The 27,909-nt window shown below is 47.7% G+C and overlaps 1 protein-coding gene across 1 annotated transcript in view; it reads left to right on the forward strand.

Annotated features, from left to right (window-relative positions):
• The window catches only part of LOC107120823 (zinc finger MIZ domain-containing protein 1-like), a 258,073-nt gene that overhangs the window by 39,289 nt on the left and 190,875 nt on the right, over positions 1–27,909 (forward strand). The window contains exon 2 of the mRNA XM_015423595.1: positions 23,074–23,200. The gene's annotated coding sequence lies outside the window, so the exon portion shown is untranslated. The remainder of the gene's footprint in view (positions 1–23,073; positions 23,201–27,909) is intronic.

Here is a 27,909-nt window from a genome sequence, read left to right on the forward strand (position 1 = left end):
GAGGCGTGGAAACAAGACCCGCCCGCCACGGCTTGTGTACATATTTGTCGAAAGGTGGCTGGCAAACGGAGTCTCCTTTCAGCTGTGTTCCTTTCACCTATCAACACCGCACAATTCTCGAGTACTTAATGTCCTGCAGATTGCATAAGCTCTGCTCTGGAGAGATTTGGACCAGCCGGGAGCCCTTGTTAACCCCGACCGCTTTGTTTTGCTGCTACTTCAGGCAGGATCTCAAGGAGCGGCGGCTGGAACAGGGGGATTGTGAAATGCCCTTGGAAGAGGAATTTCTTCCTTCCAATAATGTTGACGTTTGTAACTGGGCTGTTAAAAGGCTTCACCCTATAAAATTCCTGGCACGTCACTGATTTGGCAGCAGCCAGTTTAGGAATAAAGCTGTGCTAGGAACCTCGACCCTTAATCCATGGTATTGGGGATTTCTTTCTTTTTTAAAATCGAAAGGGGGGGGAATGCTCTTTGGGTTGCATGTGAAATCCTTACTGTGACGAAAGCACATCTCGCTCCCTGAGTCTGACAATAGCTGCGAGAGAGCGAGGGAGATATCCCTTTCTCGAGCTAGTCAACCATAGTGGTTAAAACATGGTCTCGTGAACCAAGAAGACCCTCAGTTCAAACCTTGTCTGGGCATCAAATTCACCAGGTAGCCTTAAAGCACCACCTCACATGTCTCTTGAGAAACCTGTATAAGGGCCAAGAAGCGACAGTTAGAACCGGATATGGAACAACTGATTGGTTCAGCATAGGAAAAGGAGTACGACAAGGATGTATATTGTCACCTTGCTTATTTAATATATATGCAGAGTACATCATGCGAAATGCTGGCCTGGATGAATCACAAGCGGGAATTAAGATTGCTGGGGAAAAGATCAACAACCTCAGATATGCAGATGATACCACTCTAATGGCTGAAAGTGAAGAGGATCTAAAGAGCCTCTTGCTCAGAGTAAAAGAGGAGAGTGCAAAAGTGGGCTTGAAGCTCAACATCAAAAAAACTAAGATCATGCCATCTGGCCCCATCACTCCTTGGCAAATAGAAGGGGAAGTCGTGGAAGTAGTGACAGACTTCACGTTCCTGGGATCCCAGATCACCGCAGACTGTGACTGCAGCCATGAAATTAAAAGACGCCTGCTCCTTGGGAGGAAAGCGATGGCGAACCTAAACAGCATGATAAAAAGTAGAGACATCACCCTGCCAACAAAAGTCCGCATGGTCAAAGCAATGGTATTCCCAGTAGTCATGTATGGCTGCGAGAGTTGGACTATAAGGAAGGCCGAGCGCCGAAGAATAGATTCTTTTGAACTATGGTGCTGGAGAAGACTCTTGAGAGTCCCTTGGACTGCAAGAAGAACAAATCAGTCAATCCTCAAAGAAATCAACCCTGACTGTTCCCTGGAAAGCCAGATAATGAAACTGAAGCTCAAATACTTTGGCCACCAAATGAGAAGGGAGCACTCACTGGAAAAGACCCTGATGCTGGGAAAGATTGAAGGTCAAAGAAGACGGGGACGGCAAAGGATGAGATGGTTAGACAGTGTCATCGATGCAACGAACATGAAGTTGAGCCAACTTCAGAGGACGGCAGAAGACCGGAGGGCCTGGCGGGAGCTGGTCCATGGGGTCGCGAAGAGTCGGACTCGACTGTGCGACTGAACAACAACAACAAAGCCTTAAAGCAAACTGGAGCCAGTGTGGTGTCATGTTTAGAATGCTGGGCTCGGATCTGGGAGACCCAGGCTAAATTCCCCACTCTGCTGTGGAAGCTTGCTGGGTGACCTTGGGCCAGTCACAGGGTTGTTGTGAGGATAAAATGGAGGAGAAGAGAAGAATCTAAACCCATTTGGGTCCCCACTGGGGAGAAAGGCAGGGCATAAATAAGGTACATAAATAAACTGCTGTCTCTTGGCCTCTATGTGGCCTAAAGCGCTGACCTAAATTACAAGATTGTTGCAGAGATTACAAGACAGTGTAAATTAAATGCTCCAGATCTCTCATTCTTCTTTGTAGTCTGTTTCTTACATAAGGCATAATGATGCTGGCTATTTCGTGTTTAGTCCCATTTTTCTAGCTTAAAAAAAAAATTACAAATATCAGAATTTACAAATGACGCAGTGAATAAGCAATCAGCTGTTTCCATAATCGTCATAAATATTAATACTTGGTAATGTTCTCAGAGAACGGCAGAAGGCTGGTGAAGCAGGGCTTTCCTTTGAAGAAGCCGTGCTGATTCTTTAACTCAGCAAAATTTGTTCTTCCTTGTGCATAACAACTGTAGCTTTAGTGATGCCTTCCATCAATTTATCTAAGGCAAATATTAGGTGAACCGGCCTATCATTCATAGCCACTCCCCTTTAAAGTTGATGTTGGCTGCTTTCCAGTGATACTCAACAATAGTGAGCTACTTTTATTACAAGATCAACCATTTCACGTCGGAATTTCTTGGGGGCATTTTAGGCAATGTTCTCTCTAAGCTGTGGAGTCTTGTGAGCAAGAATTCTTCTTTGTGAGCTACTGGCATTAAAGTTGTGAGTGAGCGATTTGGCTACTGCATAGCTTAGTTTGCTCTGGAGCCACCTTTCCTGAGCTGAGACAAAAACGTGTGAGCCGGAGGCTAAAAAACTGTGAGCTGGCTCACACTAACTCAGCTTAGAGGGAACACTGATTTTAGGTATAGGTATTTGTTCAGTATTTTCTTCTGAAGCCAAGCATTCTTTCAGCTCCTGTGCAGTCTCCTTGCCCTGGGGCGATCCTTTCTCATCTCTGTCTAATGGCCTGACTGCTTCCCTGGGCGCCAGTTGGTAGCCTGCCCTTGCTCTGACAAGCTGAGGTTAGCCTCTGTGGAGGTGACGTTCCGGTGTATCAACTGGGAAGTGTGTGGTGGTAATCCCTTTACAGAGTTCCAAAGACTTTACACATGCTATCTGGTTTTCTATTTTTTATGACTCAGCCCGGTTAGGTGGTCAACATTATCCCCATTTTGCAGACAGGGAGCGGGAGACTGAGGAGGCAGAATGGCTTGCCCAGTGCCCACTCAGTGAGTTCCCAAGAGAGCTGGGATTTCCTCCTTCACACCTGAGGGACTCTTCCCTGGAGATCTCCAAACAACAGAGATCAGTTGCCTTGGAGGAAATGGTTGTTTTAGAGGGTGCCCGCTAGGGATGTGCCTTCGGTTCGTCCGAACCGAACACAGCTCTAAAAAGGGCCCATTCGGACCCCTTTCGGGCTGCTGCAGGCCGATTCAGATTCTCTGATCTGAATCGGCTTGCTGCCGAATTGCCGCCGAATTTCGGTGGCAATTCGGCCCCATTATATCCTATGGGCCATTGAAGTCGATTGCGAAAACATAGGGTATATTCTGGGGGCTGGAGGGAGAGGCTCCAAACTCGCAGGTTAGCTGCTGGAGCCTCTCCCCAAGATAACATTTATTCCCACCATAGAGAACAATGGAGGGGATAGGGGCAACCTGCTTGAGGGCCCGTAGAATTGGACCCCCTGGCCTAATGTTCTTGAAACTTGGTTGGTGTCTTGGGGAGAGGCTCCAGCAGCTACCCTGTGAGTTTGGACCCTCTCCATCAAATCCCCTCTCCTCCAGCCCCCCCAGAATATACCCTATGTTTTCGCCATTGACTTCAATGGCCCATAGGATATAATGGGGCTGAAACTGACATTCGGCTGGCCAAAAGACTCCTGAATCGGCTCCTACTGCCGAAATTGACATGCAGGAGTCTTTATGCCAGTCGAAATTGATTCTGCCAGATTCGGCCGAATCCAAATGGCCGGAATTTTATTTTTTTTTTGGACACCCCTAGTGCTCGCTATGGCATTTTACCCAGCTGAGGCTCCACCTAGAGATGTGAAATTTCTGGAAATTTTGAAGCTTGGAAAACCCTGGGTTTTTCCCAGTTTTTTTTCGGGGGGAAACGGAAATTTTTGGAAAAAATGAAAAAAATTTCCCGATTGAAATTCATTCTGTTACTTTAGGAACATAAAATATAACTATGGAAATTTTAACTTGGCATGAAATTCTCAGAACTAGCATAGTAAAGATGTAATGTATCCAAACAATTATTACAAACAGAATACCCACCCACATGCAAAAACAAAACTGAAGCCTTTTCCTTTTCTTGTGACAATCGCACCTCCTAAAGGAAGAAATGCATCTTGTTCTTGCACTGGAGAGTTCAGTTGGTAACCTAGGACTTGCTTGTCCTCAGTGCACAGAAATTAGATCAATCTGATCCCATACATACTTTTTAGAAATGATTTGGAAAATATTTGAACATCTTGTCTTAAAATATTTTATTCATCATGTTAAAATAAAATGTTCCATAATCAATTTTTTTCTTTTCGTTTCTTTTTTCAATTTTTCCACCTTTTCCGAAAAAAACAAAAAAAGCTTCAGAAAGAAAAAAATGGGGAAAAAACTCTCTCCCCCCCCCTAAATTTTTCTGGTTTTTTCCCGGGCCTTCACATTTCTATCCCCACTCTTCCTCAAACCCCACCCTCCTGAGGTTTCTCTCCCAGATTTCCAAGAATGTTCCAACCTGGAGTTGGCAACCCTCCCCTTTTGCTTTTCTGTCAGCTGCTTTTATGTTGAACAAAAAAGTAGATCTTTTCAAAAATCCTCAACAAAACCTTGTTTTCCCTATTGAAAATCTGTTGCGCTGGCATAAAAAGCACACTTACTATTTTCCCTTTCCCCCATGTGGCAAATCTTGAGTGTTTTCTCCCTTTCCATGTTCCGACATGTGCTACTCAGCTGAGTCGTGTTATATTTAAACAGATTGACTTCATTGCCATATTTCCCACCGATCCCACTGATATTTCCTCCCCATAGCCCTGAAAAGAGGGGGCAGCTGATGAACTGTGGAGAGATCTCTTTTGGGGGTTCCTTGGAGGGGACTGGCCTGCTTTCCCCGTCTCTTCTCCGCTCCTGGCAGAAGTAAAAATGGCCACGTGCGACAGAGTGTGTGCAAGTGAGAACGACTCTCTGATGGAGAGAATATTCTAGCTGAGGTCAGCAGCCGGCTTGTCAGCCAGTGCTCGTGGGCTGGGTCAGACCTCATCCTTTCGACCAAAGAGAACCAAATCCGCAGTGGGACTGTCGGTCAGTTCCGTGGCCTCCCGTGACCGCCCCGACAGTCTGGCCTTGGTGTTTACATTCTGTGGACTAGAAAGGGAAAATAATTGGCGTGGTTTATGCTGACTTGTACTTCTTCTTCCTTGATCTTTGTCTGTTTCATGTCGCCAGAGACAAGTGTCGGGAAATTGCAGAGCGAAGGAAAAAAAACCTCCATCTGCACAGCAGCTGTGAGAGTCGGTTTGTTTGTGTGGGGGCCTTGCTTGGCTTTTTCTAGCCCCAAATTCTGATCACCGGGGCGTTTGGTATTCTGCTGAAAACGGGGAGAGATACCTGTGAAGTGGAAGTACCCATGGGGAATGAGGACAGCGGCAGAATGTAGAGTAAAAGGGCTCCAGATAGAGTTGCCACCCTCCAGGTGGGCTACAAACACACAGGGAGCACGGCAAAGTTAGACAACCATAAAGAAACACCGTGATAGAACAAAACACACTTCTACTAATATGTACTTGCAATACAGACTCTAGTATATCTTACTAGAGCCAGTTTGGTGTAGTGGTTAAGTGTGCGGACTCTAATCTGGGAGAACCGGGTTTGAGTCCCCACTCCTCCTCTTGCACCTGCTGATGTGACCTTGGGTCAGCCACAAGCTCTGGCACAGCTGTCCTTGAAAAAGAGCAGTTTCTGTCAAGAGCTCTCTCAGCCCCACCGACCTCACAGGGTGTCTGTTGTGTGGGGAGGGGAAGGGAAAGGAGTTTGTAAGCCGCTCTGAGACTCCAAGTGAAGGGCGGGGTATAAATCCAATTTCTTTTCTTCTTCTTCTAAAAGCAAAGGACTCACTCACTCACTCACTCACACACACCCCTCCCTAAAGAATTCCCTCCCCCCCAACAACAATGGCAACCAAAGCAGGCGAAGCGAAGCAAGGTTTGACATGAATGGGTATATGTAAATGAATGGGTGGAACTGTGGAGATCTGCACTGACTCTGTCCTCAATAGCGTCCATTAAGTACTATGGCGCAAGGCCGAACTTTCCAATACAATTGAGAGGGGGCTTAAAAATGGTGCTGACCCTTGATGCCGAGACCACTGGGGGGCTGTGTGCAATGTGCCTACATCACCCGGACGTGATGTAGGCATGTAGGTGATGTTGGGGGTGACCCTCTGGTCTTTGGGCAAAACTCTCTGTTAAAATCAGCCTCAAACCATAGAGTTTTGACCCAAAGACCAGAGTGTTGGCCCCCGACGTCGTGTTTATTTCTGCTGACGTCACTGTTCGGGGGGGGGGATTTCCTCCCGCTAGCCAACTGACCTGTGCTACGGAGGAGTCACAAAACTGGGGAATCCCCCTGCCCCAACTGGGGAACGGGGACCCTAGGTGTGTGGGGGGGAGGCAGTGGTGACAGTCTGGGTGCAGGGAATGTGTCCTCCCTCCACACTTAAAAAGGAGCCTTGTGCAACGAGCTGGTATTTAAAGCTGCGTTATTTTTGCTTGTTGCTGTGCCAAGTCACCCTGACCAAGGATTATTGGTCGTGCACAAGTAAGGTTGCCAGGTCCTCCCTGACTACCAGTCGGGGGTGGCGGAGTGGGGTTGCCAGCTCCAGACTGGGGAACTCCTGGAGATTTAGGGGTGGAGCCTGGGGAGGACAGGGAACCCAGTGGGGTATAATACCATAGAGTCCACCTTCCAGAAGGGCCATTTTCTCCCGACCAACTGATCTCTGCAACCTCGAGACCAGCTGTAATTCCAGGACATCTTCAGCCACTACCCAGAGGCAGGAAGTCCTACGGGACAAAACATACCCTTATAAACTGCAGTTCAATCATGGCAAAACATTTTCTCCTATTCGCTAGGCGGAAATGTTCACGCCGAGGCAACACAGCTCGCTTTGCTTTTCAAGCGGTGGTTGATACGAATATCGCAACCCAAAGTAGGTCTGCTCAGAATTAAAACCCGCTTTATTCAGCGGGGCTTGCTTTCATGGCCATGTTTGTAGAATTTGAGTGGGATTGGGCTGTTTCCTTTTCTCCCCCATGTTGTTGTTGCTGTTCAGTCGCACAGTCAAGTCCGACTCTTCGCGACCCCATGGATCAGCTCCCGCCAAGCCTTCCTGTCTTCCGCCGTCCTCTGAAGTTTGCTCAATTTCATGTTCGTTGCATCTATGACACTGTCTAACCATCTCATCCTTTTCCATCCCCATCTTCTTTGACCTTCCAGTCTTTCCCAGCATCAGGGTCTTCTTCTCCAGTGAGGGCTCCCTTCTCATTTAGTGGTCAAAGTATTTGAGCTTCAGTTTCATTATCTGGCCTTCCAGGGAACAGTCAGGATTGATTTCTTTTAGGATGGACTGATTTGATCTTCTTGCGGTCCAAGGGACTCTCAAGAGTCTTCTCCAGCACCATAGTTCAAAATAACCTATTCTTCGGCGCTCGGCCTTCCTTATAGTCCAACTCTCGCAGCCATACATGACTACTGGGAATACCATTGCTCCCCCATATTAGGTATGTCTAAATTCCTGCGCCCTTCTGTTACATCGCATCAGGTCAGCCAATGGTATCAAGGCTGACCGGGCAGTACGAGCTGGTAGAGGTAAAGGGGGTGCGGCAATTGGGAGAGGTCACGGGGTCACCAACAGGATTGGTCAGGCTGCTTGGCTCTTAGCTCTTTCTAACGGAGGTTACAATGATCAGTCTAGCCTTGACTTTTCCTAGCATGCAGTGATTTGTTGAAGTGGAATGGACGGAATTGCTTCATTTGCTGTAGGTGGGGAAACGTTTCAAGTGGAAGGAATTACACCTACTCTTTTTTTTTTATGCTTTTAGATACAATTATTTTCATTTCTGTTAGTAAAGCCCCTTGTATCTGCCTGAAAGCAGACCTTGCCTGCTTTTCTTCTTGCCTCTCCTGTTACCCATGAGGAATTAAAACATGTGTGTGTGTATATATATACATACACATATAAAATACCATTTTCCTTTTTAAATTTTCCTTGCTGAACCCATTAAAACCTGTGATCTAAATTGCCTGTCTTGCAGCATTAAATAAAAAGAAGAAGAAGATGTAGGCGCAAGCATAATATGTAGTGTATTCTTCATGGAGGACCTGATCGGGAGTTGTGGCTGAACTGCAGAGCTGCAGCCTAGTTTGCATATCCTGGTTGCCATTTTAATTAGGGTAATTATTGTTTTGTTCTGTTTGGGAGTGCAGTCCCTGCTACTTTCCTTATTTCCCTAAAACATGGTGCCCTCAAACGTAGGCAGAGACATCCAGAGTATGTCCTTGAAAAACCTCAACAGGGAAAGTTCAGAAACCAGAATACTTTAAAAACCATAGTTCAACAGAGCGGGCACGGACACCTTGTTTTCCTTCCCTGACTTCCACCCAAACCCTTCTGTAAGCTTTTCTGTCATGCTGATAAGTACACTTCTTTAACTATGAGAGCGAGAACATTGTCTTGTTTGAAATAAATAGCTGGGAGTTTCTGAATTTTAAAAAAAACCCCGCACCTAAAATGTACTCATTTATTTAGATATTTATGACCCCACCTTTCCCTCAAATGGGGACCCAAGGCAGCATTCAAAATCGTTGTTCCCGCTTCTGTTTTATCCTCACAACAACCCTGTGAGGTAGGTTAGGACAAGAGTGAGTGAGTGACTGGGCGAAGGTCACCCAAGTAGTATGGTTAACATGTGTCGGGGTGGGGGGCGCATTGAGAAAGAAAATCTGTCCGCAATGTGTGAAATCACTTCTGGGGGGGGGGGGGAGAATAAATTCCATCCGTTCTCTCTAGGAATCGCCAGAAGCTTTATGTTAATACCATAGACTTTTGGTGATTCCTAGAGCACTGATGTCACTTTTGAGGAGATAGGGATCTGGAAGTGATGTCAGTCCTCTCTAGGAATACCCTTGTCAAAGCATAGTTTCATTTCCTGGATTTATAACAACTGTGGTTTTTATTGGTGAATGTGGAATATGGAACCATGGTTAATTGATGGAAAAGAAGGGAGGGAAATGTTCCATTGAGGGATGAAGGGAATCATAAAGCCCATAGAATATTTCCAGTTTCTTAACCATGATTGAGGGACCCACAGCCGTAGAGATCGAAGATGGGCTCCAAAGCCAAAAACTGTGGTGATTTCCTAAGGAAAGAAATGTGCCGTGTTTTCTTCTAGTTGTTGTTGTTTGGTTGCTGCAGGGCAAACTGGCATTTTATAGAATGACAGCTATAAAATTAGATAATCGGTTAATCGCTGGCAAATTAGCCTCATGTCTTTTGCAGAGAACAAATACGGTATTTATGTAAAAGTTGTTAATAGTTTCTGCCTTTTTTAATTGGCAGAAATAAATGCAAAATGCATGATAATTAGGCAGCTGATGAATTCAGTTTTACAATTATGCCTAAAGCTATGCCCCGACACTTAATGCTAGATGCTCTGAGCAATCAAAGGGATCTTATTTATATGGTTTATTTATAAAACAAAGTTACAGATGAAGTCACAGTGGCAGATAGTCTTCGGGCACGGCAGCTAAAAGTCAGCGCTCTAAAATGTTAATATAATTCGGGGTGGGGAGAAATGTGCCAGCAAGAGAGTTGATTTTTTTTTTTTAAGCATAGCTCCCAAAATGTCTAAAGAATATTGTAAAATGAATCCATGTACACGTAGATCAGAGTTGGGTGTGTGTCCTGTTCCCCACTCTGTTACTGTACCTTGCTGGAATTGGCAGGGATTCTGAGAATCCACCCGTAATGTATTTGTGCTAAGTCTCTCGGCCTCGTGATTGGAGTACTCGGAGAAGAAGCAGCAGTGAAAATGCAAAATGGTCTGGAAATTAGGGGAACACAAAATTCTTTGCAGGGTTACCAAAGCTGGGTTGGGGAATTCCTGGTGGTTTGGAAGAGGAGCTTGGGAAAGATGGAGTTTGGGGAGGGGAGGGGAGCTCGCGTGCTAAAAACCAAGAAGGCGTGCGCGTCACCAGGAAGTGACATGGGCATGCCGGACACGCTGGGGGCGGGGCCACGGCCATACAAGGGAAAACTCTATGGTTTTCCCTTGTATGGCCGTGGTTCCGCCCCCAGCGTGCCTGGCGTCCTTCCGTCACTTCCCAATACTAGTCCGGCACACTTAACCACGACATCACACTGGTATAATGGCATAAAGTTCCCCTTCCAAGGCGGCCACTTTCTGCCTGAAGCCCAGCTGTGACATTCAAGTGAGGCTGTCTGATATATCTCTGCATGCGTGCTCTTTGGTGTAGTGGCTAGGAGCGCGGACTCTAATCTGGGAGGACTGGGTTTGATTTCCCCACCCCTTCACATGCAGCTGCTGGTGTGACCTTGGGTCAGTCACAAGTTTTCTCAGGGTTGTTTTTTCAGGAGCAGCCCTAGAAAGAGCTCTCTCAGCCCTACCTACCTCACAGGGTGTGTGTTTTGGGGAGGGGAACGAAAAGATTGTAAACCTCTCTGAGACTTCTTCAGGTAGTGAAGGGCAGGGTATAAATCCAATCGCCGCCGCCGCCGCTGCTGCTGCTGCTGCTTCTTCTTCTTCTTCTTCTTTGAAGGGCAGGTTATAAATCCAATCGCCGCCGCCGCCGCTGCTGCTGCTGCTGCTTCTTCTTCTTCTTCTTCTTCTTCTTCTTCTTCTTCTTCTTCTTCTTCTTCTTCTTCCTGATTAGAGCAGGGACTCTTGCAGAAACAGAGATTGGGCTCCAATGTTCCCGCTCTAAGCTGTGGAGTCTTGTGAGCAAAAATTCTTTGTGAGCTGCGGGCATTAAAGTTGCGAGCGAGCAATTTGGCTACTGCATTAATTAGTTGGCTTTGGAGCCCTCCTTCCTGAGCGAAGGCAAAAATGTGTGAGCCAGAGGCTAGAAAACTGTGAGCTAGCTCACACGAACTCAGCTTAGAGGGAACACTGGTGGGCTCCTCTGTGAGGGGGCTGGTTCTTCGATGATCCAGAGAGAAGCCTTACGGAGTATAAGAATTAAATGTGTCTCCAGTTTGAATCCTGAAAAAGCATGTCTCAGTCATTGGTAGTCTGGGAAACACTGGATTAGTGTATCTTTTTTAAAAAAATATTGGGAAATGATAGGCAGCAGTGTCAGAAGAGCTCAGAAAGGGATCAGATTATGGTACCTTTCAGGCCACCATTTGAACGATGGATATTTCTCAACGAAGGTGCTTTTTGTAGGCTTGGAGGAGGGATAATCGACAGCCAAACTGACAGAAGCGGCATTTGCCATAAGCGACTTCCCACGCGTGGCTGTTTTGTACACCTAACATTGGGCCTTTTGGGGGGGAAGAACCCTGTTATTTTCCTCCTGACAACCAAGCATTACAAACATAAAAATTTACTAGTCCTAACTGAGTGGAAATTGGCCCTTACCCATCTCCGGGAGAACATTAGACCGTAGTGCAAAAATTGCTTCTGGGGCGGCCGAGAGGCGGAAGAGGCTTTCAGGCGCTTCCCTCCCGGTTATTTTTACGAGCCGACACAAACATGACGATCAGTTACTCTGGAGGCAGAAAGGTGCATAAGAAAGGAGATGGCAGGTGGGCTGCACCAACTAAGCGGGAGTTAGTTGCTAACCCTGGGCTGGGAAATTCCCGGAACTTTGGAGGTGGACCCTGAGCAGGGGAGGACCTCAGTCAGGTGTAGGGCTGCCATTTGCCCAGTGGGGGCAGGGAATCCCCTGAGTTTGTGGGCTCCTGCCTGCCGCCGGCCAGCTGGCCTGTGGGAGGGGATCCCCCCAAACGGCGACATCGCATGCAACGTGCCTGTGTCGCCCGGAAGTGACGTCAGCACACTGGTGAAATCGGGGGTGACACTCTGGATCTGGGGCAAAATTCTATGGTTTGATGCCGATTTTACCATAGAGTTTTGCCCAAAATCCAGAGAGTCACCCCCCCCCCAACATGCTGACGTCCCTTCTGGGTGTGACGTCACTGTTTTAGGAGGGAATGGGGGGTGACATCACTTTCCACTCCCGGAATGTCCCAGCCCCACCCCCACCCCCACCCCCTGGCGGCAGACGAATGGAACCTCGCAACCGTAGTGGGGTATGATACCACAGAGTCCACCTTCCGAAGCTGTTGTTTTCTCGCGGGGAACTGATCTCTGTAGTCTGAGATCACATGTAATTGGGGGGGTGTCTCTAGGCCCCACTCAGAAGTTAGTGAAACAGTAACTCACCGTGTAACTCTTAAGCGCGGTAGCGTACATCAAAAAATTGTATAAGCATTTTGAAATATGGGTGAGTTTATAAAATGTAAAATGCTCCTCTGTATATTAGAGTAATTCTTATGTTTTTGGGTTATTAAGCATGGTACACTTCATTGCAGCTTGCAGCACTTCATGCTAATGAAGAAATAAGTACAGAATGACAAACCTGATGAAGGACATGCAAACGGATAGTGTACTAGAACTCCGTTGTTTGTCTGTAACTAGTATTGTATGACTTTGTATGTACTGCTAAGCTTTATATCACATATTGTAGTGTTATTGGTAATAACTGAATTCTCAACATCTCTCCTTATATATAATTGAATAGTGGGTGCCAAAGTTCTAATTCTAAAATGCACTCCCTTAGTGTATGGCTGATGGCACTGCTCCTCAGCATATATCGCCACCAATCAGAAGGCAAAGCCCGGGTCCCGTCCACACCACAACTGCTGCGACAACCTGGTCTTTTGCATATGGAAGCTGATTGGACTTCACTCCATTCCACACCTCAAACTCCCCCCCCAAGGCAGTTGGAATGTCAGTTGCATATGGAATCTGCTGTATTCTGGTGGTGTGCAGGTCCCAGATTCATGTTTTAAAAGCAGACTGACACTGTTTGCCCAAAGCCAGAGCACTCTCCCAGAGCCTCTTTCTAGATCCCGTTGTATTTATTTCCACAGCGGGCCTTATTTCTAGTTGCATATAAAAACCAACAAATATTGTTTAATTGTACACGGTGAGTTACTGTTTCACTGGCTATTACACACCGCGGTCCTGTTTGTTGTAATATATCCCACTCAGAAGTTGTCAACTTTAATGTGTGTTGTGTGCCTGACTTTGCAGTTTGTGAAGGAGACATTTTAGGGTTGCCATTTCCGTATTCTATCACCCATTTTGGATAGTGTGTCCGATTTTTCTAGGCCGAACACTATTATTTCTGTGAAATAACACTGAGGAAAACATAATTGAACTTGTGGCAAAGTTTTTGCTGGCTGATGCTTCTTTGCGTAGTAAAACTTTGTAAATGCTTAAAGCAGGGTAATATTGTATCCAGAATTTGCATTTTTATCTCTCAGATTTTATGTTTTTTACTTCTGTGAAATGCCATTAAAGGAATTGCTTGTTGTTGGGGTTGCCATTTGCCTGCTGTTGGCCAGCAAACCACCACTGGTGCTCAACTTTAATTTTACCTCTAATTACTGGAGTGCCGGGGAAAAAACGGGGAGGGGAAGTGATGTTGCACAATGCCCTGACGGACCTTCTGCGTGAAGACCTGGAAGTGATGTCACTGTACTGAGTGACGCCTTAGGAATTCCCCCATTCTTGCACAAGTTCCTAGAGAGCCGCAATGACATCACTTCTAAGGGAGTCAGTCAGGGTGAGGTCAGACAGCGTGCTGGGAGCGGTTTAAATTGCCCGGGTCCCGCTGCGTTGGTTTTTTTAACCTGGAGAATCGCGATGATCACACTCACCTCCTTGCTCCGGATCGCTGCGCAGCCACATCACTCCCCGCCATCCACATGCGAGAGCGCGCGTTGGCGTTTTTCTCCCCCTCTCAGTTTGGGCATGGCACAGGCGGCCATCTGTAGAATGAAAATTTTTGTGCGTGCGCAGGACAGCGATTTCCTCTGCAGCCCAACTGCTGTAACACTTCCCTTTAAACTTTAAAGGAACGCTTGCCTTTAAACTTTTACCCCGAAACTGGCCTCCGTGAGATCCCGAACTCGTCTAACCAACAAAACTAGGCACCGTTTAAACATTGTTTTTAATAACACGAGAGCGGAACTCCGCCTGTGCGCATACCTCCGATGCTAAAATAAAATGGCGGGCGAAGAGCGGAAGCCTCGGGCAGCTTCCGAGCGGAAGCGGCTCGACAACGCAGGAGCGATCAGACGTCAGAAAAGTGCGGCTAGAAACAGAGAATCAGGAAAACACCACTTGGGGACCTGGTAACAAAATACTCCGTTTTAAAGGGGGGTTGAGCCGGAAAGCGACGGCTGGGGACTGTGCGCAGATGTTGGGTGTGTGAACATGGATATGAAATCTGTTACTGAAGCGTGCAACGGCCCGTCTGAATGCACCCTCAGTTCGTCCATCACTTGTTATGGTCATGGACAATGCTCCCTCTAAGCCGTGGAGTCTTGTGAGCAAAAATTCTACTTTGTTTCTCTGTCCAGATCAGTGGGGCCTTGTGCCATTTGAAGTGTTGGTGTGAGGTTCCCCCCCACACACACACACACTTTGTCAAGATGTTGCGTTCACTTCTTGCTGTCCCTTGTACAGTGTTCCCTCTAAGCTGAGTTAGTGTAAGCTAGCACATAGTTTTTAGCCTCCTGCTCACACATTTTTTGTCTTAGCTCAGGAAGGAGGGCTTCAGAGCAAACCAATTGATGCAGCAGCCCAATCACTCACTCACAACTTTAATGCCAGTAGCTCACAAGGTAGAATTTTTGCTCACAAGACTCCACAGCTAAGAGGGAGCATTGCCCATGTGTGTTTCTCTGGGAAGAGCCATGTGTCCAGTAATCTCCCAAGACATCTTTTATGGAAGGAATGTTTGGGAGCTGCTAACAGCTTCATTCATCAAAGACATTTGTCAAGATTTACTGTGTGGGTCACTGGAACCCGGCAGGTCTGGAAGGTGGGGTGACAATCCCCTGAGCTGCTTTGCCCTAAATCTTTTATGCCTTCAAGTTATCCTCTGGGTATGCTCATACGTCGTTAAATATAGAACTGGTCAGGGGTCGTTTCGTAGAAAAAGAGCTAGGGGAACTCATTAGCATAACTCATTAGCATATGCCACACCGCCTGACATCAGGGACCCAGCAGTGGACCTGCAAGGCCAGCGGGAGTGCGAGGAAGCCCCGCCAAGGCCCTCCCTGGCCCCAGGCAGGCAGGGGTGGGGAGAGGCGGGGGGGAAGCAACTTACCCTCCCTCTTCTCCTGCCTCCTCCTGGCTGAATGAGGGCTGGAAGCAGGGTGGCCGGAAGCAGGAGGCGGGGCTTCGTCATATGACCCCCTGCACCTCACCTGGGGGAACTGTGTTCCCCCGTGTTTTCCCCCCGAAATGACCTCTGGAACTGGTAGATGCTGGCGACCCCATGCTATTGTGCGATGGAGTTCAAACTCTCGTCTGACAAGGTGGGGGGTGCCAAAATTTGCCTGTGTTAACAAGCGCCTTCATTTCTGCTTGGGTAAAAGGGGGGCTTAAATCAGAGGTCTCCAACAGGAGATTCATGCTATCTGCTGACACCTTTACTTTTTTAAAAAAAAAATCATATATGCGTGCATGTTCATGCGCGTGTGAATGTATGTGCACCTGGAAGTCATGGCGACCTCTGGTGCCTGACCACTCCTGGGGGCCTGGAGGATATTCAGAGAGGCGGCTGCCCCCGCCTCCCACCTCTGATGTTCCTTGGAGGTCTCCCATCCAAGGACTTGCCAGGGTTGACCTTGCTCAGCTTCCGAGACTTGCCTGGGCTGTCCAGGTCAGGGCACGGACACCTTTCCTGGAGCCCAGCAGAGTGTTTTTCCGGAAGTGGGTGGGACCAAGTGGATCTCCTGCCCAGCAGGGCTTCTGATTGGCCGCTGGAGAGGTGAATGGCTGGGCAGACGAAAATAACGTTGTTCTGAATGTAGCTGCCACCACACAGTGTGGTTTCATTCTCTCTCTCTCACTCACTCCTCTTTCCCAGTGTGTTTCTTTAATTATCCCTTCCCCCCCCTGTCCTTGGACTTCCCCTGTGTGTGTGTCTCTGCCTCCTGCAGCAGCCATTTTGTGGTTGAACAGGTTAGGAACCCCTGGCATACATCATAAACAAATGCAGAACGATGTACGCCATTCTATTCCACATTGTGTGTGTGTGTGTGTGTGGTTTTTTTTGGGGGGAGGGATCTTGAATTCAGAGCGGAGGGCTCCTCTCGACTCAGAAACCGTCCCAAAGCTTTCTCTTCTCCATCAGACCAGCGTTCTCCTAAGGTTCCTTTTTATAGAAACTGTGGAAAGGGGTGGGGGGGGGGGGGGGGGAAGGAGGAGGGTAGCAACAGTCAATCTCCCCCCCCCAAAAAAAAGCCGGCTAAACTTTCGCAGGCCCAGATTGGTTTACTGTAGCGTGGGGAGACCTGAAGAGCACAGCTGCGAGGTTATAAATGTCCGGGCGGGCAGACATGAGTGAGTGGCATCCCTTCGGCTCTGCCAAAATTCCAGGCAATTAGAACAAACAGCACTTTCAGCTTTCCTGCGAGTGGTTGAGGTGGAGAATAAACGCCAGTAGAGATGGGAGGGAGGGAGGGGGGCGGAAGAGAATTCTCACTTTATGAAGCTGCCTGGATTTTTAAAATGTCCGCCACGTTGACCGTTCATTCGCTCCACAGCAGGCCACGTAAGGTGCCCCAGAGTTGTTGCCAACCTCCAGGTTGGTAAAAAGTAAAGGTAAAGGTTCCCTTGCTCGAAAGCCAGTTGAGTCCGACTCTAGGGTTGCGGTGCTCATTTCCGTTTCAAAGCCAAAGAGCCTGCGCTGTCCGAAGACATTTCCGTGGTCATGTGGCCGGCATGACTAAACACCAAGGTGCACGGAATGCTGTTACCTTCCCACTGAAGTGGTACCTATTTATCTACTTGCAATTTCTTGCTTTCGAACTGCTAGGTTGGCAGGAGCTGGAACTAGAGACGGGAGCTCACTCCGTCATGCGGCACACCAAAACACAACACCCCGGAAGTGGGCTGCACCTAAAAGCTCCCCACTACTGGGAAAAGAATCTTATATAGTAAGAGTATAAATGTTCCACCGTTGAAAATTAACAAAGAGTAACTCTGTTGGAAAAAGCTCAACGCTCCAGTCAAATACAAGAAATTGTGCAAATAGACTTACAGCATTTACAAAAACAGAGTCGCCAAATGAACATATAGGCTGTGTTCAAGCAAAATCTAACAATACAACGGCTGAGGCGTCCTGTACAACAGGAAACTGGAAGATACAGAAATTACAAAATATAGTGTACAATATAACAGCAATACAAGGTCCCGGTATAATATCCTTGTTTCCAGGGGTCATTTCGTAGAAAAAGAGGTGCAGGAGCTCATTAGCACAGCTCATTAGCATAACCTATTTGCATATGCCACACCCCCTGACATCACCGGAAATGTGTCAGAAGGCAACACCCACTGCTCAGGCTCCACTGGGCTGTTTTGGATGGCTAGCTATTTGGGGGGGGGGGGGCGAGAACGTGCAGATCTGCCCTCGCAGAGGAGGGAGAGCTTGTACCTGAATAAAACTAGGTCTTAAAGGTGCCACTGGACTGTTTTGAGCCGCGGGGGGGGGGGGGGTGGCTTGAAATCTTCCAGGACGGGGGGAGGCTCTGAAACTTACCTGGCTGCTTCTTGCTCTGACTGAGGGCTGCTGGGAGCAGGGGGCGGGGCTTGTTGCATGTCTCCGCCCCCTGAGCTCTTTACTGCTGGAGCTCCGCTCCTGTGCGCTCCTGCAGGAAACGACCCCTGCTTGTTTCCATGAGAAGTCTTCTTCAGTCGCTACGGTATTATAGTGAGAGTTAATCTGTGTTGAATGAAACAGTGTAAAAAAACACACTTAAAGCCTCCCACGGGAATGACCTGTGGTGATAATCTCCCAGTCTCCAGTCCGGGATAGTAAGCTTACAGTATCATCAAAGAGGGACATGTACTCCACAATAAATCCGGCCCAGCCTGCTGACAATTCAAAAGTGGGGCCAGGAGATCTCTTGGAATCACAACTGACCTCTAGACTACAGGGACCAGTTCCCCTGGAGAAAATGCCTCCTTTGGAAAGCAAGACTCCATAGCCTTATAGACGGCCTTCCCCGGGCTCTAGTCCCAAATCACCAAGAATGCCCCAGCCTGGAGTTAGCAACCCTGGTTTGTATCCATCACAAATTGCCCAAGCGACATCAGGCTGATATCCAGATGTCTCCAATTCTCCCTCTAAGCGGTGGAGTCTTGTGAGCAAAAATCCTAGTTTATGGGCTACTAGCATTAAAGTTGTGAGCAATGCTCCCTCTAAGCTGTGGAGTCTTGTGAGCAAAAATTCTATTTTGTGAGCTACTGGCATTAAAGTTGTGAGCCAGCGATTTGGCTACTGCATAAATTAGTTTGCTCTGAGGTCATCCTTCCTGAGCTAAGAGAAAAATGTGTGAGCTGGAGGCTAAAAAACGGTGAGCTAGCTCATACTAACTCAGCTTAGAGGGAACACTGGTTGTGAGCGAGTGATTTGGCTGCTGCATAAGTTACCTTTGCTCTGGAGCCCTCCTTCCTGAGCCAAGACAAAAATGTGTGAGCCGGAGGCTAAAAAACTGTGAGCTAGCTCACCCGAACTCAGCTTAGAGGGAACACTGGATGTCACATGTGCAGGATGATCCAAACAGAGTAACAGGGGAGCTGAAAATTCTGGAGTGGGGCACTCTTTCCATCCGGTCGAAACTCAGTCTCATCATCCAGTTCCTGTAAGTAAGTCGAAAGTAGCAGAACCGCTTCAGGGGTGCAAGTAAGTAGTACAACAGCTTCAGACAGACCGAGGTGCCTGATCCCAAGAGCCTCACTTGGAATGAGCCTCATTGACGCTTGTGGAATTTCCTTCCTAGAAAGTGCACAGAACCACACTAAAATCAGCCGTCTGCAGAAGCATCTCTGTGAAGACTCCCTGCCCCAAGCAGCAGCGAGAGATTAGCAGCCAGAATGAGTAGTTTGGGCTGTCTGATGGAAACTCAGTGGTGCGGAGAGTTGGCAGGGAAGTACTGTAGCACGGAGAGGCAGGAGAGAGGGATGTGGCAGAAGCGGTTTAGGAAAGGCGTCCTTGCCTCCTGAAATTCCGCTAAAACGAGTGTTTCCTAAGTTGTTGTTGTTCTTCAGTTGCACAGTCGAGTCCGACTCTTCGCGACCCCATGGACCAGCTCCCGCCAGGCCCTCTTATCTTCCGCCGTCCTCTGAAGTTGGCTCAACTTCATGTTCGTTGCCTCTATGACACTGTCTAAACATCTCATCCTTTGCCGTCCCCGTCTTCTTTGACCTTCAATCTTTCCCAGCATCAGGTCTTCTTCTCCAGTGAGTGCTCCCTTCTCATTGGGTGGCCAAAGTATTTGAGCTTCAGTTTCATTATCTGGCCTTCCAGGGAACAGTCAGGGTTGATTTCTTTTAGGATCAACTGATTTGATCTCCTTGCAGTCCAGGGGACTCTCAAGAGTCTTCTCCAGCACCATAGTTCCCTATCCTTGAAATTCTTCAGCACTAGCATCGACTTAGTACCCTAGGGAGTATTCCTAAGCCAGTCAATACAGGAGTAAAGAAAGCGATTGCAGCCTTACCCCAAGCCAAAGAACCCCGTCTGCCTATCAGGGTTTTTTTTTTTTTTTGCTTGCCTTTTAATCGATAAATGAAAGACATGGAGGTTGGTCTATTACTAAAACCTAAAAATAGGTTCATTTCCCCCCATATGTTCATGTGTGCGTGTGTGCACGCCTGGAAGTCATGGCGACCTCTGGTGATTGACCTCTCCTGGGGGCCTGGAGGATATTCAGAGAGGGGGCTGAATAAAGCCTGCCCCCGCCTCCCCACTGCTGGTATTCCAAGGAGGTCTCCCATCCCAAGTACTTGCCAGAGTCGGCCCTGCTTAGCTTCTGAGATCTGATGAGATCGGGCTGACCTGGGCTATCCACGTCAGGGTGCATAGGCGCAATTTTTCAAAATATTGAAAGGAAAAGGAAACAATTCAAAATGTTATCAAAAGCCCAATATGTTTAGCATTGCCAGTCCTTGCTTGTTTGATTCAGCCAAAGGCAATTTCAGTGGAACAGGAACGCAGAGTAATAGCTCTGCAAGTAATGAGCTGCTTTCCCTTTTAAGCCCATGCCCAGTAACTAGTCCTCAATAAGTAGCTACTAGTCACTCGTAGCTGGCTCCCGGCTGTGCCATAAGGAAGGAATTGTTTTATTCAATGTAACAATATTGACGTTTTGAACTTCTGTTGTACGCCGCCCAGTATATTATCGTATAAATAAATATAATAAATACAAGTATACAGGGCTATTTTTGGGCAGGAACGCACAGGAACGGAGTTCCGGCTGGCTCCCGAGTTGGCCACGCCCAGCAGGAACTCATTAGCATAACAGGCCACACCCATCAGCAGAAACTCATTAGGATTGGCTACATTAGGGGTGTGTGGCCTAACATGCAAAGGAGTCCCTGCTACAAAAAAAGGCCCTGGGTTTTGACAACAAACAAGGTAGACAGAATAAGAAGCAAAAGGTGGGTGTGGCTGGATGACTACACGTCTGGTAACATGGGGGTGCGGCCTAATGTGCTAATGAGCTGTGCTATCAGGGGTGTGTCCTAATATGCTAATGAGTTCCTGCTGTTGGTTGTGGCCTATTATGCTAATGAGTTCCTGCTGGGCTTTTTTTACAAAATGAGCCCTGCAAGTATAAATACATAAATAAAACGAGAGCTGGTAGAGATAAAAAAGGTTTCTTGACTCCTCGACCAAAACGGCTCTCATGCTGGGAATGTTTCTCCAAGAGGAGGGGTCTCGTGGTTGTCTGCTTGTGTTGTTTCCAGAGACTTCAGGAGTTGGTTCACATTCTATTTTGAAGGTTGTGTTTTCTTGCCGTTTAAAGTACTTTGAAGAAGAACTTGAAGAAGGACAGTTCTTGCAAACGTTACGGGCACTGCGCGAGGGGGCCGTTCCTCTGCGGCCCCACCTGACCCCACTGGAATAATGCAAGAAAGCAGGAATCCTTTTCAAGAACCGTGCAAATACCATTCCCAACCCTGCCATACAGCCAGCTTTGGGTGATACAGTTAGGGTTGCCAACCTCTAGCTGGGACCTGGAGATCTCCCGGAGAACGTGACTGATTTGGAGGCCAAACTCTATGATCTTCTACTCCACTGAAGCCCCTCCCCTGCCCCAACTCTACTATCCTTGGCCTCCACTCCCAAGATCTCCAGAAATTTCTGAGCCCAGAGTTGGCAACATGACGGACGGTGGCTCTTTCTTCCCAATCCTATTCCCCCTGTATACTTCCTATGTTCCTCCATTATTTCGGTAACACACGCATACGTTTAAAACCAACATGCAATTTAAAACCAGCAAATACAAAATATAAAATACAATTCCATACATTCCAAGAAACACAATGAAGCTAAATAAATAAATCCAGCGGCATCCTGTATTAAAGTGCCAGCGCGACCCAACTGGTGCAGTCAGTTCTTACTGGAACGCTTGGCGAAACAGCTCTGTTTTTCACGGCTCTACGGAACCGCTGGAGGTCTGCTGCCCCAAACATGGCAAGATGGAAGCAAAGGGGGAAGGGAAAAAGGGCTTAAGTGGGGGTGAAAACTTACCGGAAAGCACCACCTCAGTGTAGGGTAAAGTTGCCAGCCTCCAGGCAGAGCCTGTAGATCTCTGGGAATCACAATTCATCTCCAGACAAGAGAGAGCCGTTCCCCTCGAGAAAATGGCTCCTTTGGAGGGTGGGTTCTATGGCATTATACCCCATCAAGGCCCTTCCCTGAACTCCACCCTCCCCAGGAAACTCCAGAGATTTCCCAGCTTAGAGGTGGCAACCCCAGTGAAGGGCCTTTTCCAAAGATGGCTGCAAACAGTGTTCCCTCTGAGCTGAGTTTGTGTGAGCCAGCTCACAGTTGTTTTAGCTTCCGGCTCACACATTTCTGTCTCACCTCTGGAAGGCTGGCTCCAGAGCAAGTGAATGTATGCAGGAGCCAAATCGCTTGCTCACAGCTTTAATGCCAGTCGCTCACAAAGCAGGATTTTTGCTCAGACTCCACAGCTTAGAGGGAGCATCGGCGGCAAGTCCTCTTTGTTGCCAAACGAATCTTTCTTTCTCTTCTGCAAAGCATTCTAGATTTATGTTGCTAAGCCGAGATCAGTTCTCAGCCAATCGGTTATAGTGGCTGGTTGGTTTGGAGATCTGAAACGGAGGTTCACATCCGTGTTCCCTCTAAGCTGAGTTAGTGTGAGCTAACTCACAGTTTTTTAGTCTCCTGCTCACACATTTTTGTCTTAGCTCAGGAAGGACGCCTCCAGAGCAAACTAAGTTATGCAGTAGCCAAATGGCTCGCTCGCAACTTTAACGCCAGCAGCTCACAAAGTAGAATTTCTGCTCACAAGACTCCACAGCTTAGAGGGAGCATTGGTTCACATCCCTTCTTGGCTAGAAAGCTAAGCTTGGTTAAGTCTGCCCAGCCTACCTTGCAGGGTTGTTGTGAGACTGGGTGTGCAATCCTAAACAAAGCTGCACCTTTTAAATACCGCTGACCTCAGAAGATGAAGAAGGGTGTAAACTGCACTTAGGATCGCACTGTCTAACACTCAGGGCTCTAGTCGGGGGGGAGCTCTCAGGTACGGAGCTCCGGAAGAGAACCTCTAGGGGGCGGGGCGGTCACGTGGTGAAGCCCCGCCCCCTTCTTTACCCCGCCCTCTGCTTCGATCCTCATTCCGTTTGGGAATGAGGATGAAGCAGGAGGGTAAGTAGCCGGGCCTTCTGACACACTTCCGGTGATGTCAGGGGGTGTGGCCTTCTGTCACTTCCGGTGATGTCAGGGGGCGTGGCATATGCAAATAAGCTATGCTAATGAGTTATGCTAATGAGCTCCGGCAGCTCTTTTTCTACAACAAGACCCCTGCTAACACTGATGTGAGTTCTTTGCGGGTCAGACAGGGCACAGTGTAATACATTATTTTTTGAATGTGTTCTACCCTTTTTCCTTTCAGAAAGTGCCTAAGAAATTAACCGTACAAGATCCGTTGGCCGTCAAGTTGTACATCTTGCCAGCATTATTGAGTGCGGGACTCAACTCAGACCAGTAGTTGTCCTTCCTGACTGGTGGATGGCCTGAAGGTAAAGATTTTCACTTGTGACATAAAGAGCCGTCGGGGCCATGTTGTTCCATGTGTGCGAGCATTCCCCTGCCCCCATTTCAAGAGGGAGGAGCTCTTTGCAGCCGCTATTCTTGCATGTTCTGGTGATGGGAATTGGATAATTGTCAACAATGCCTTGCCGTGAAAAGCTGGAGGAGCAGTAAAGGAGACCCATAATGCGTCCTAGGAAGACATTTTCCCCAAGCTGTTTCTGAACCTACTCTACAGCCTCCAAGACCTTTCAATAATATCATTTATTTGTGTTTTCTGTTGGATGAGATGATTTGAAGTGGGAGTGAACTGCTGGAGATCGTGAACTGCTAAACTGTGATTGGTAGTGTGGTACAGCAGTTAAGGCCGTCAGACTAGGATCTGGGGAAGCCCAGGTTCGAATCCCCACTTGTGCAATGGAAGCTCGTTGGGTGACCTTGAGCCAGTCACATGCTGTCAGTGCGACCTTCCTCGCAGGGTTGTTGTGAAGCTAATATGGAGGAGAAAACTGATGTGAGCCACCTCGAGTACTTATTGGGAAGAAAGGTGGGGTATAAATGAATTAAATATGGTGACTGCCTGACCTGAACTGGACGCATTCATGGAGACTAGGTCTAGTCATTGGTGTTACTCTGGGTTAATTATTTGGGTCTCCCAGAGATGGGATGTCCACATAGCCTCTGGCCATCTCAGGTACCCTGTGCATAGTGAGAATAACTGCAGTAGGTAGGTCTTTGGCATGCTGGGAGCTGGGCAAATACCCAATGGCTGCCAGTTTCAGCCGACTTATGGCCATCCCAGCAAGGGGCTTTCAAGGCAAGGGAGAAGCAGGGGTGGTTGGCCGTTGCCTTCCTCTGCAGAGTCTTCTTTGGGGGTCCCCGTTCCAAGTACCGACCCTGCTTAGCTTCTGAGAGTTGTCGAGATGGGGCTCTATGCCATGCCGCCTTCCCTCCCGATAAGGCTCTTGCCAGGTCATTCGTAATAAAATCAGACTCTGGGTAAGGTTTGTTGTAAAGTTAGCCTTCTTCGGCTGTCAACCATTCAGTGTGCCGCACACCCACACTTGAGTATGAACAGACGTTCTCGGCAGTGTAGGATTGTACTTTTAACGATACTTTTATTCATAAAGCTGTAGACGGTATTTAGAGGATGATCCAGCCAATTTGTTTGTTTGGTGTCGTGGTGAAGTGCGCGGACTCTAATCTGGGAGAGCCGGGTTTGATTCCCCACTCCTCCACTTGCACCTGGCTGGGTGACCTTGGGCAAGCCGTAGTCCTGATAAGAGCTGTCCTTGAAAAAGAGCAGGTTCTGTCAAGAGCTCTCTCAGCCCCACCCACCTCACAGGGTGTCTGTTGTGGGGAGGGGAAGGGAGAGGAGTTTGTAAGCCGCTCTGAGACTCCCTTGAGTAGTGAAGGGCGGGGTATAAATCCAGTCTCCTCCTCCTCCTCCTCCTCCTCCTCCTCCTCCTCCTCTTCTTCTTCTTCTTCTTCTTCTTCTTCTTCTTCTTCTTCTTCTTCTTCTCCTCCTCCTCCTCCTCCTCCTCCTCCTCTTCTTCTTCTTCTTCTTCTTCTTCATCATCATCATCAAGTCTCTCTCTCTTTTTTGAGCTTTTGGGCCAGTAGTACATCACCCTCAGTCCTTACTTGTAAGACAGTTTGCCAACCTCCAGGTAGCGGCTGGGGATCTTCTGGGAGTACAAATTAATTTCAGGCAAAAGAGATCAGTCCACCTGGAGAAAATGGCCACTTCTGAAGGTGGACTGTGTGGTATTATATCCCACTGAATTCCCTCCCCTCCCCAAACCCCGCCCTCCCCAGCCTCCACCCCCAAAATCTTCAGGTATTTCCCAACACCAAGCTGCTAACCCTATTTGTAAGTTTTCCGTAGACGCTGCAGAAAATCATCTGCAAGATGAAGTTGCATCTCGGTCTGATGCCGTAAGTTTTATGTTTTTGTTGGTCAAGACCAATGAAAAGACAGTGATTGAATTTTTGGGTTTCCCCCCAGAGATTTTAAAAAAAATCAATTTAAAACACTCCGAGGGCCCCAGCTGACCTGAAAAGTAGCATGGTAAAGGGAAAGGTAGAGGTTCCCTTGCTCGAAAGCCAGTCGAATCCGACTCTAGGGTTGCGGTGCTCATCTCCGTTTCAAAGCCAAAGAGCCAGTGCTGTCCGAAGACGTTTCTATGGTCATGTGGCTGGCATGACTAAACACCAAGGCGCACGGAACGCTGTTACCTTCCCACCAAAGTGGTACCTATTCATCTACTTGCAATTTCTTGCTTTCGAACTGCTAGGTTGGCAGGAGCTGGAACTAGAGACGGGAGCTCACTCCGTCATGCGGCACACTTGGGTCTCGAACTGCTGAACGACTGACCTTCCACAGCCTGCAGTTCAGCGTCTTAACCACTTGAGCCACCGCAGCTCCCTAAAAAGTAGCATACAAATGTTTTAAATAAATAAATTATACCGCACCTGTCTCCCCAATCCCGACCCAAAGCGACTTACAGAGTTCTCCTCTCTCCCATTTATGTGTCGTCCATCATATTCCTCACGAAGATTAACGATAGATTTTTAAAAGTGGATTGGAAACAAGAAAGAGTGAAAACTGTTGGTCGAAGGAAGCTCATTGGCCAAAGTGCTAAATGGCGTCATTCTGAGAAGATGGCCTTCTATGGAATCTGGTCAGGAGACACAGAAGGCGAAGCAGTGCTGCCCCCTGTAGGTGGGATGGAGTCAGCTCCCTGCTTGGCTGGAGAGAATGAATAATAGCCCACAGATGGTTACTAGGCAACCCTTCTATAGTGCTCCTCCTTCTGTGTTGCTTCAGATGGTTGCTAGGCAACTGCCCACTTACCTTCTCCGGTTTCTCCTCTCCTGAAATGGTTGGGAGGCCAACTACTTGTAAGGGGAGAATGCACACAAAAGCGAAGGTGGGGATCGGGTTAGCCAAAATGTGAATATCCCGTCGTGGGCTGGAGTTTCTTGTCTAGAACCTCAGGGAACTGAGCCCTGGTAGTACTACTAGAGGGATTAAAGGAGTCGTTTAATCTTTCTGTACAGCTCAAGGCAGCCGTTTGAAGTCTTACCCAGCAAACAGGAGTTAAATTTGGATTTTGAGAAAAAAGGATCAGACACGTGTGATTTCCATGTCGTTGACCCGATGTTTGCTTTGTGTCGAATGAGGATTTGGTCCTTTGATGAATTAATAGCAGTTACTAATATGACGATTGATGAGCTGGTGTTTAAATACGGTCCTCAACAATTCTTTGTAGCCATGTCATGATCCGAGTCCTGAACCCCAAGAGTAGTTTACATGGATTGCTCAACGTGTGTTGCTTCTGATGATGATAGACCTTCAAGAAATATGATAAATGACCTTCAAGGAAAATGGGTTACCTGGGAATTAAGAATCAGGTGATGTGACTAGTCCCCCATTTATTGTGTTCCAAGCTCTATTCCAGCTGTGTGGAAACAATTCCTTACAGCTGCTAAAAGTGTTTCAGAAGGGGATTAGATAGATTCATGGAGGACAAGTCTATCAGTGGCCTACTAGCCATGGTGACTGAGGGCAACCTCCACATTCAGGGGCACTAAGCCTCTGAATCCCAGAGCCAGGAAGCGGCATCAGGAGAAGGGGTTGGCCTCTATGCCCTGTTGTCGGCCATCCAGAGAAACCGGCTGGCCACTGTGTGAGGGACTAGATGGACCATTGGTTTTATTCAGCAGGCCTCTTCTGATGTTCTTATGAAGGCCTTGGCCCAGAGGTCATTTCAGGGGGGAACGCGGGGGAACGCAGTTCCCCCCGGGTGAGGTGCAGGGGGGCAGGGCACATGACTAAGCCTCGCCCCCCGCTTCCAGCTGCCCCGTTTCCAGCCCTCATTCACACAGGAGGAGGCAGGAGAAGAGGGAGGGTAAGTTGCTTCCTCCCCGCCTCTCCCCATCTCTGCCTGCCTGGGGCCAGGGAGGGCCTTGGCGGGGCTTCCTTGCACTCCCGCTAGCCTTGCAGGTCCACCGCTGGGCCCCTTATGTCAGGGGGTGTGTCATATGCTAATGAGTTATGCTAATGAGTTCCCCTAGCTCTTTTTCTACAAAATGACCCCTGCCTTGGCCCATATGCCCTGCTATTGCCCATTCAGAGGTACTGGTTGGTCACTGTGTGAGAGAGGACGCTGGACTAGATGCCCTTCTTCGCCACGCGATCGTCCTCGAACCGTTTTTTTTTTTTAAAAACGTTCTGAGTGTTCTCGTGCTCTGTTTGAAGCAATGTATAACAAACAAGATATATAACATTCTGCTTCCTTAAACTTTTTTGGTACATAAACATTGAGTATAAAACAATGCTTAAACAGGTTGTAAGCAATGGAAATAAACAAGGTTTGAGTTAACAACTGTCTGCTTTCTTGTAAATCTTTTTTTTAAAAATACTCATATTAACCATTGAAATAGAACAATACACTATCATGTTCCCATATTTTTTCCCTTCATTTTCATTTCTCTACACAAAAATGCTCAATTACAAAATATATGTTGTGTCTAGTTAGGGATCCGGTGCTTGATTATCATCCAATTATAATGAAATAATCATACAATAAAGAGTGATTAAGGTAGCTAATGAAAATAATTTTTGATAACCAGTGGAATCCAAATAATCCTTTAATTTTAAATCCATTTGGTATAGTCCTCCCATATATCTCTT

Source organism: Gekko japonicus, unplaced genomic scaffold, assembly GCF_001447785.1.
Source record: "Gekko japonicus isolate JY-2015 unplaced genomic scaffold, Gekko_japonicus_V1.1 scaffold1941, whole genome shotgun sequence".
Taxonomy (NCBI): domain Eukaryota; kingdom Metazoa; phylum Chordata; class Lepidosauria; order Squamata; family Gekkonidae; genus Gekko; species Gekko japonicus.